Consider the following 7,088-nt stretch of genomic DNA (forward strand, 5'->3'; position numbering starts at 1 on the left):
TCGAAAACCGTGAATCCACGAAAACCGAGGCTACCAAGACGCTCCACTCGACGAGAGCTTCGGGATATTAATTTCAAATTTTTCCGACAACGTGTGTCGGTGGGTCCCACGGAACTTCGCAGTGTTTTTCCGAGCATTAAATGAGCTTAGAAAATTCTGAAAATTTTATGTACTAACCCCGTGTTATGGGCTTCGTGTAGGTATTCTCAATTCGCGGAAATTCGGACGATTGACCGGATGCGCAAATTTCGACTGCATGCACCGTTCTGGAAAAGTCTCCGAAGTGGGCCGCGATTTTGCCTACCCCCCCCATTGGCCGTCGTCCCGAGCGCGTCCCCGAGGGCCGAATCGGCAAAGGTAAAGCCGAACCTGTGTTTTTCTTAATGTACTAGTGCTTAAAGAGGATTAAAAATCCAGAAATATTCGTGGTAGCTTAGAAAATTACGCTTCTTTTTGAAATAGATTAGTAATATTGCTTTGGACCTCGGTGGAAAGTTTTATAATTTTTAGAGCTTGTTTGGGCAGTTTTTGCAAAAATGATCAATAATAAGGACTAAATTGAAATTTTGCGTATTGTGATGGATAATTGATTTGATGGGCCCAGGAGGGGCTGTGTGATATGATTGAACTGTTGATATATGGATTGTGAATATAGAAGTGCGTTTTTAGCCCTTTTGCAGGTTGGGTAGGTCCTAGGTATAGGGGAGACTCTGCCGGATTTTCGGCACGACTTAGGACGTAATTGGTCTTTTTCTTTGTTTGTATTGAGTCAGATTGTATTAATTAGATGTAATGTAATTGTCAGGTGAGCCGGGACAGCCTTCTTCCTCCGCCCAGCCGCCACAGTAATTTGTCGTCAAGTCTGTGAGTAAAATATTAATTTTAATTGTAATTTCGATATTATTATATGTTCAGCATGCCCATGCATCACTTATATGCATATATTTATGTAGTTAAACTCTAGGCACGATTTATGTTGCATTCATAACTGTTAATGTGCCATGAGTGTTGTTGTGGTAATTTGGAGCAGTGTGCGTGCGTTGGCGTGCGTGTGATGTGGTGTGGACTATGGATAGGACGGGGTAGTCACGGCTTGAGTTCTTCGCTGGGACCCGTTCCTTCGAGGGGTAGTCACGGCTTGAGTTCTTCGCTGGGACCCTCGATTTGGTTTATTAAGCGAAAGTCCGCTTGAGTTCTTCACGCACTGTGTTGGATTTAAGAGAGTCATGCACAGGATCAGCTCCCAATATATTATGATTGATGCTACAGGGTGCGTGAGTGCTCCAAATTACCTTTTTGATGCTATGATGTGAATATGATGTTAATGTTGCATTTCACTCTACAGGTTGCATTAGTTTCAGATAGTTATAGAGATTATAGTTAAGATTGATATTTTACTCTCTGAGTCGAACGCTCACTCCTGTTCAAAAATTTTTACAGGCCACAGGAGGATATTTTATTCTGGGTTAACCTGCTTTTATCCTTCGCAGGTTGTTTATCCATGTTTGTGTAATTTTAATTACTCCTAGAATTTCCGCATGTGTTAGCAGTATTTATTTGAATTTGGTCTGTAATATTTTTATCATGTTGGACCTGTAAACTTAAATATTTTAAGTCTGTTTGATGGATTGGATGAGGGAGCTGAGCTCCCATTTATTATTATGTTGATGAGTATGTGGAGGGTGAGCTGAGCTCCCCAATGGATTGTTTATTGTGTTTACAGGTCGGGTGAGTCGAAAACTCCCCGTTGGAAAGTCCATTTTATGGCCGGACTCTGTCCGTTTGTTTTCTTGATATTGGGCCCAAATGGGCCTTAGAGTTGGGTTAATGAATAGTTAAGGCTTACTACGGGCCTCGGGGGCTTTAGGCTGGCCCAGGTCCTAGTGCCGGTCCGGCCCATAGGTTGGGTCGTGACAGTTGGGTTATCAAAACTCTGCCATATTATATGACGATCAGAATTATAGACCACAAAATTGCCCGAATCAAACAAAGAAGCTGAATAAGGTGACTCTGAAGTAGAAATAACTTGAGTGGTTTGGCCTTGAGCTTCCAAGACAAGCCCAGAATCACTAGTGAAGAGCAAGGTAGCGTTGCTGTGTACTAGTGGATCATCCCGGTTAGCAGTCCAGACAACTGTCTTCTGGGGAATTCCAGCAATAAAAACACCAATACCATAGCCACTGCCCTGTTGGTAAAATCCAAAGGCATAAAGACCAGAAGGTGACAACCACGAGGAGTTGGTGGTGGGTGTGAGGGAAGATCCTAAGCTTATATTGGAGTATCTTTGTTGAGCTAAGGCTGTGAAAAATAAAGTAAAAGATAGAAACAGAAACAGAATGAGGGAAGCCATGGAAAGGTTCTGAGCTCTGTGCATCTTTTTAAGTATGGAGTTTATGAATTTTCAATTTATTTCAAGAACCATGAAATTGGAAGCATTCAAAACCATTAAAGTCCACATTCACAATCCTCCGTGTTCTTCACTTCCAAACGCATTTAGTAGAATCAAGAAAGTTCAAAATAGAAAGAAAGGAAAAAAAAAAAAAAGTCGGTGACATAAAAAAAAAAAAAAAAGGAAGTTGTTGCAAGAAAGAAGAAGTCTTCATGCAAGTTGCGGTGGGTTGTTTCCCAGGATCTTCCGAGTGATGTTAAAGTAATGGGGTTAGATTGTTTTGAACTTTTGCCATATAAAGACTGAAATCAACCAACTAAAAATTAAACTAAAAAAAATAAAAATCAAAATTGAGTTTTTTATTTGAGTCAACTAAACTCAGCTCTATCACACGCTATTCAACCAAAGTGAGGGTGGGATAAGATAATCTCAAACTTGGAGGTATTGTGATGTCTATTGTCCCTTTCAATATCAGTACAACCTATTATATTTTATTAATATTAGCCTTCAAATTTAAAAAATAAATTATTGAAATTTTTTCAAAATTAAAAATTAATTTTCATAGGGTAAGATTGAATAATAACAATATCTCAATCGTTCATTTTTAATTAAAGAATTTAGATTATATAAACATAATAAATTATATTTACATAAATATGAAGAAATCCTAATGGAAGAAATAAAACCTCCCCTCCCCATTTATAAATGGAATTTTATTTACGTCCCTAATGTGTGTATTTGAATTAAGTTTCTAAAATATATTGTTCTTATTTTTCTACGTAGAATACACACTTCTTTTTTTTATATATAAATGTGTAAATATATTTATATAAATATACATTTTTTAAAGTAAAATATAATTAATTGAAATAATTTCATATGTCCAAATTAACACTTTATTGAAAAAAAAATAAAACATTTAAATACTAAAATATAGAAAAATAGAAAATTACATACATTAAAGATATATTTTTCTTTGTGGTAAATATTAACTTTTTATGTAATTATAGATGGAATATTTTCTAAAAATTAAATAAATAAACAAATAAAAGACAAGATAATAAGATAGTATATGAGTTATAAAATAACATATGTTATCTTATATTATATGATGTTTTTGTCATAGCCATTTGCATAAGTTTAAGTTTATTAATGTAATTTGATAACTATTTGCATAAGTTTCAAATATAAACTTTTCAAAATCAATTTTTAGCATATGAAAATAATCTTTTTTTCACATAAATCCTAAAACCCTTTTTCCGTTTTATAAAATAAGAAAATTATTCTTTATTTTTTTTTTCTTTACTTACTTTTTTTCTCACAATAAAATATTTAATTTTAAATATTATGCCTATCACTGGCCTCTTAAATTTTAAATATTATGCCTTTTTTTTCTTCATTTTTAATTAAAGAATTTATATTATATAAACATAATAAATTATATTATATTTATATGGCATTTCATATACGTCCTGTATTTGAAATAAGTTATTAAATAAATTTTTTAAAAATATTGTTCTTATTTTTAAATATAGAGTACACACTTCTCTCTTTTATACATAAATATGTGTAAATATATTTAAATTTTATAGTTACTTGATTTAAAATAAAATAAAATTATTTTGTTATGAAAAATAAAGTAGTTTAACAAAATTTTATAATTCATTTCATTAAATTTTTTTACAATAATAAAATTTTTCTGCCAAAAAGTCAATGTGAAAAGTCTATTAACTTAACGCAAATAATAAAATATCTTCACATAAAAGAATATATATATATATATATATATATATATATATATATATATATATATATATATATAAAATATTTTTTGTTAATTTTAAAAAGTATTATAAATAAAATTAAATGATATATTTATTTAAAATTTTGTATTTAAAATTTATTATTTTAATAAAAATTAAATATATTATGAAAAATATGATAATTTAAGACGTTGAAGTTTTTTTTTGTTAAATCAATAAATTTTCCATAATTGACTATTTTAAGGAAAAAAAATATCATTATACAAAAATTTAATGAGATGAATTAATTGTAAAATTTTATAAAATCTGTAATAAAATTATTTTACTTTATTTTAAATTAAATAATAATAGAATACACGTATAAAAATATTAATATGTTTGTATAATGTTTTTAATATTTTTTTAATAATAAATGAGCAATAATGTTTATATACTAAAATAGCAAAACTGAAAATTATCAACAGCAAAGAGACAATTATCTCTACAGTAAATATTCATTCTTTTAATGTAAAATATAATTAAAACTGAAATAATTTCATATGTCCAAATCAACACCTTATTGAAAAATGAAACATTTAAATACTAAAATAAAGAAAAATTGAAAAATACATACATTAAAGATATAATTTAATTTGAGGTAAATATTAATTTTTTATATATAGATGAGATATTTTTTCAAAATTAAATAAATAAATAAATAAAATACAAGATAATAAGACGGCATGAGTTATAAAATAAGAGATAAGATTTAAAAAAAAAAAATTAAACAAGGGCATTAGACTTTGCTCAAGTTGAGAGTTGCCTAAATACGAATGGCAATGGCGAGTTGGGGGTGGGGATCCTTCCCCTCATTTTCGTGCCACGTAAGTTGAAGGTTGAAACGTAGACTTTCGGGTAAGTTTCTTGCAAGAGCTTTTCTTTTTACTTTTTTTTTTATTTCTTTCATTTTAATTTATTAAAAAATAAAATATAAATTAGAAATATAAATTCTAAACTTAATTTTAATAATACATTTATTTTTTTTAAATAGTTAAATACATAAATATATATAAATAAATTATTTTTAATAAAAAATAATAATATATTATTATACACGACAGATTACGGAGATTCAGAATAAACAAAAAGTCTTTCATCTTCACCTCACACAATACCAAAATCAGAGTGAAATCAGAAAAAATTGATTAAACTTGATGCAAATCGGATTAGGTACAGAAACTTTTATCATCCATGTGCCTGTCAAAATTTTGATTTAAGTAAAATTCAATTCTGATACAGCTCAATTTTAGTTTAACCAAATATAATTGTCAATTTTTTTTAAAGGAAAAATCTAATTTTGATTTAGAGTCAAACTAAATGATTCCATTACGATTTTAATCCTGTTCAAGATACATCAATTTAGGCCAATTTCAGACCTATATTATTAATTTAATCCAATTCTAATCTGACTTCAAATATTAACTAAACCATGGCCAGGTCTATCCTCAGTCATGTAATATAATTCAACTATTTTAATGTTGATTTTTATTCCTTTCAAATGTAATTTGATAACTTTTTGCATAAGTTTCAAATATAAACTTTTCAAAATCAACTTTTAGCATATGAAAATCAAATTGTGACAAGCTCAGAATCCCTGTAGACAAGCAAACTGGAGTAAATATCATACATAATCAAATAATTGGCAGGTTAGTAAGTTAATTTGAACATTTTTTTAATTTTTTATTATAATAATTTTTATAAAATTAAATTAAAATTTAATAAATTTGATGAAAAAAAATTAAAATTTAATTATAAAAATAATCAGTAAAATAAAATTATGGCATGTGATAATTACACAGCAAGGTAGCGTTGCTGTAAGGTGAAAGTTCAAAATATGAAGAAAGAAGACTTTTTTTTTACTATATTGCCCTTTTGCTATTTAGACTTTGAATAGAAAGGAATGACTATACACATTTTTAATAATTTTATTATAAAAATAATATATTTTATAATTAATAAATAAAAATACTTAAATTTAAAATATTTTCACTTTTTACTTGTTTAAAAGATATAAAAAATAATAATTAAGCTATATCGAATCATAAAAACATTTTAAATTAATATAATGATAAAAATAAATTTTTAATTAGAAGTTGTTGTAATTAACATTCGACTAATTAAATCAAATTAAATCATAACTTTAACCAATTGAAATTTTTAATATTTTTAAAAATTTAATTAAATCGAACTGTAATATATTAAAATTTTAATATAAATAAATCAAGTTATTTAGTTATAACATAAATGATGACAAAAATTATAATATATAATTTATATATTATTGATTTATAAAATATTAATAAAAATATATTCAAAATTGCATTTTATTTTTAAAGATAAAAAAATTTTATATTGTTAATAAAGTTATGAAAATAATAATTATTACAACTGATATGTTATAATAAATAATTTTACAATAATATATTAATTAATAAAAATCAAATATTTCAATTAACTGGATCGATAACTTAAAATTAAATCAAAATTAATTTTTTTTATCAGAGTAATTGAATTTTATTAATTCAATTTAGTTGTTCAGTTATTATGGAATAATGCCATATGTCAATGGTCATAATATAAGGATTCAATCAAGCCTAGTTAAGAAAATCATTCTTCTAATGTTTTATTTTCCATGATAAGTTGAGAAAGTTTAAAAACAACCCATTTTCTGACTTCATTGTATCCTCTGATGTTACCTCCAGCAAGATCGGACCCCCATAACCAGTCTAACGATGTCACCAAACCCATTTCACCTTCCTTGCCATCCACTTCTTGATATTGAAGGAAGAAATCAAAACTATCACTTACAGGTTTTTTTATCAAGGAAATTCTCACAATCAATTCGATCAAAGTGTTCTATAGTTAGAATAAATACGCATTTATTATGAAATTAAGAA

At 27.7% G+C, this 7,088-nt stretch overlaps 1 long non-coding RNA gene across 1 annotated transcript; it reads left to right on the plus strand.

Annotated features, from left to right (window-relative positions):
• Positions 1–507: 507 nt before the first annotated feature.
• On the plus strand, positions 508–1,608 carry LOC131181598 (uncharacterized). Its single transcript, XR_009150134.1, has 2 exons — positions 508–864; positions 1,441–1,608. It is a non-coding gene; the product is annotated as an uncharacterized LOC131181598 (long non-coding RNA).
• Positions 1,609–7,088: the final 5,480 nt, after the last annotated feature.

This window comes from Hevea brasiliensis, chromosome 7 (assembly GCF_030052815.1).
Source record: "Hevea brasiliensis isolate MT/VB/25A 57/8 chromosome 7, ASM3005281v1, whole genome shotgun sequence".
Lineage (NCBI taxonomy): Eukaryota > Viridiplantae > Streptophyta > Magnoliopsida > Malpighiales > Euphorbiaceae > Hevea > Hevea brasiliensis.